This window comes from Otolemur garnettii, unplaced genomic scaffold (assembly GCF_000181295.1).
Source record: "Otolemur garnettii isolate 467f Iridium unplaced genomic scaffold, OtoGar3 scaffold00190, whole genome shotgun sequence".
NCBI classification, from domain to species: Eukaryota; Metazoa; Chordata; class Mammalia; order Primates; family Galagidae; genus Otolemur; species Otolemur garnettii.
Genome location: NW_003852585.1, coordinates 2,298,948 through 2,302,769, shown reverse-complemented (window position 1 = coordinate 2,302,769; position 3,822 = coordinate 2,298,948).

Genomic DNA, 3,822 nt, shown 5'->3' with positions numbered 1-3,822 from the left:
GCAGCCATCATTGTTGTTTGGTGGGCCTGGGCTGGATTCGAACCTGCCACCTTAGGTGTATGTGGCTGGCACCTTAGCCACTTGAGCCACAGGCGCTAAGCCATTTTATTCTCATTTTTGAAGATTGTCTTGGCTATTTGGAATTCCTCGATTTCCATGTGAATTTTATGATGTATTTTTCTACTTCTATGAGAGAGGGGGAAGAAAGAGAAAGAGAAAAGACAAGGAAAAAATCCTAACCACCATTGGGAATTTGATAGGGATTGCATTGAATCTAAAAATTGCTTTGGGTAGTAATGGCATCTTAACAATAGTGAGTCTTCCAGCCCACAAACATGGATGTAATTCCCATTTACCTGAGTTTTCTTTAACTTATTTCAGCAATATTTTGTAGTTTTCAGTGTACACATATTTTGCCCCTTAGTTAAGTTTGTTCCTAAGTCTTTTATTATTTTTGATTAATTAATATTAACACAATTGCATTCAGGTTCAGCAAATATTTGTTTACATTCAGGTTTTTCATCTTTTGATTTTCTTTTTTTCATGTATTCTGTTTTCATTTTAGTCTTGGGCCACCAAATCTTTCTGTATTTAAGAAGTAGCATACTATGCATGTCAACATGAATCAGGTCAGCCTTTTCAAATAAAAGGTAAATCTCTTTTTAAAAAATCTGTTTTGAGTGAAATACATATAACTGTCTCATATAAATTTTCCTCACAGGGCTTACTTACCCAAAAAAAAAAAAAAAAGAAGAAGAAAGAAAGAATTTACCTGGGTGGGGATACAATTACAACAGAGACTTTATCTAACAAATGCAACATTGTAACCTAATTATTCATACCCCCATATTAATCTGAAATAAAAAAATTAGTGTGGACACAGATTTAAGAAAAAAAAAACCCTCATAATCGAGGACAGTGGGAGGGAATCTTATGAGTTTGCCTTTCTGGCTTTGATTTGGTTTGTGATCTGACTGAGGCCTGGGACAATTTTCTCACCATGTGGCTTGTGGGTTAGACCTCAAATTCCTCCATTACTACCCTATATTTGCCTAGTGATGAAAGCATTGTGATGTCATAATAATAAACTCTGTATATCTGGTCCCTATATCCAAGAAGCCCTGGGACAGGGGACTTGGGCTTATCTTTGTGTGTGTTTTCCCATGTCCCATTACTTGGTTCAAACTTACATCTAGCACCTGGCAAAATAGAACTTGCTGACCAGCTGGGCTTTCCCTAGAAGGCTCCAAATCAACATTGAGTCCTATGAGAAAGGGGAAACGAAACGCCAGTGAGAAGAGTGAGAAGCAATGAAGCTCTCAACTGCCCGTGAGCACAGATTCCAGGTTGCCCCCTAGAGAGTTCTCCAATCCCACAGCACTCGTGCCAGCAGGTCATTGGCAGTTCCTAGAGAGAAGATGAGGGAAACTTCTGGTCCCTGGGGCCAACAAGGGTAGCACTCTCTCTGTCAAGTCACAGCTCCTCCATCCAAGTAAGCACTCTCTGGCCTGTCAACATGGGGCTGAGCTCCATCTTCTCCAGGTGAGTGCTTTTCCCTTGCCCCACACAGGCTCCTGCTATGTAGCACATCTTTGTTATTTACAGGGCAAGCTTCCCACCCTCTGCCCTTCAAGGTCCTGGGCCTCTTAGAAAATAACCAAGCAAAAGAAACAAACAAAAAAGAGAGTGACAATTCTGGGAAGCCTCAGGAAGCCTTAAGTGAGGCTACTTTCCCACTTCCTTGCCCCTTCCAGGGGTCTCCAACCCTTTTTCTTCTCTGCCAGACATTGGAAGAATAAGAGTTGTTGTTGGGCCATACATTAAATATACAAGCACTAATGAAAGCTGATGAGTAAAAAAAAAGGTCTGTGCGTACTTTTCATCCTATCCAATGCCACAGATAGGCAAAAACAGTCCTCACAAAACTAGCATGCGGCCCTCAGGTTGGACACTTTCCTTGTGGGCAAAGAAATGAAGCCATAGCTTTACCTATCTACAAGGAAATTCACCCATCTTGTGTTTACAGTATAATGCATTTGGACAATTGTGTAGAGTTTTATAATGGCCATTACAGTCAAGATATAGAGCTTTTCCATCATTCCCAAAACATTCCTCTTGCTCCTTTGGAGTCAATATCCTCCCACACCTGTAGGCCTGACCTCTGACCCCAGTAAACCAGGAATCTGCTTTCTTTCATTATAGTCTTCCCTTTTCCAAAGTATAATATATAAAAGGAATCATATGGTACATAATATTTTGTGTAGCATATTTTGAGATTCATTCATGTTTAGCATACATCAGTAGTTCTGTTTTATTGCTGAGTAATATTCCACTGAATACATATATCACTATTTGTTTAGCTATTTGCTAGTTGTTGGGAACTGGAGTTACTTTGCAACTATTTGACTATTGTTTTTGAAAGTTTGCTACAAATTTTTGGACATAATTTTTTGGTGAAGACTTTTTGTAAGTTTCCACATCTCCTGGATAAATACCTAAGAATGGGATTGCTGAATCAGGTGTCCATTTAACTGTATAATTCACTGCCACATGGTTTTCCAAAGTGGCTATACCATCCTGCTGAGGCTGCTTTTAAAATGCAGGGTGGAATATTCTGTTTTCTCTTCATTGAATAAATCTTTCACCTTTTAAAATACAGAGGTGTGAGGAAGGAGGTAGGCACAACTGCTCTGCAATTCTTCTAGAAGCAGAAGTTAGCCCTACACGTTCTTATGTTTATTCTTTACAACAAGCTTATGAAGGAGATACTTATAAACCCATTTTACAGTTGAGGGCATTGAGGCTTGGAGCAATGTACTTGCCCAAAGTCACACACCTAACAAATGGAAGAGCTAGAGTTCAAATTCTGGGACCCTCGTGTCAGTGCCCAGGGGCTTACCTCTAGCCACTCTCCCCATTGACCAGTGTGGCAACTTGGGAATGTCGCTGCCTTGTTATGCCATATATCACACATACATCTATCCCAATACCTGGGAAATGGTATTTAATCCCTTTTTTCAGAGGAAGCAGCTAATGATGATACAGACGAAGTGATTTTCCCAAGGCTGACAACGTGCCTGTAGCATTTCTGGAACTTGAATCAAGTTTCCTCACTTGAAGTACTAGAGCCTAGTGTCCCTCGGAAACATGTTAAAGTTTTCATTTCTGATCACCTCTTTCTTTAGCCTTCTCCTTCCTCCATAAGGATGCACCTCCCTTTCCTCCACCGTTCCCCATCTCAGGCCAATACAGTGAGCCTGCAGGACTGAGCAGAAGCACGAGTAAGGACTAGGAGATCAGAGCACAGGGGCCCAAGTGGGGAGTGTGCTAAGGGAGGGGAGCAGGAAACCAGCCATTTTCTCTCTCATCCAAGAGATGGGAGCTGAGGGTAGGGGTAAGGGGCACACCTGCCAGTCCAAGAGCACAGGCCCCATCTGGTCCTGCTGCTCCACTTCTGCCATCTTCAGAGAACAGGATGAAGTCCCTGAGCATAGGACATGCCTCCATCCTGTGCCTTAGCAAAAGCAGGAAGACTTTGGGAGGATGGTGTAGGATGTATAAACTGGGAAGTTTGTTGAAACAGCAGCTTCAGGTCACATCTATTACCACCCATGCCCTATTGTCCAGGAGCCTCAGAGTGGGATACCAGCCCCCTGCATCTAGGATGTGTGCTTGTGTGTGTATATGTATGAAACACAGGGAAGCCTGAAAGAACCCCTCAACACACACACACACACTTGAAACTATGAGCGCAGCCTTAGCCTGGAGGAGGGCAAGACTTGGTTGGCCAAGAATACAGTGACCTTACCAAGGACAGGGTGA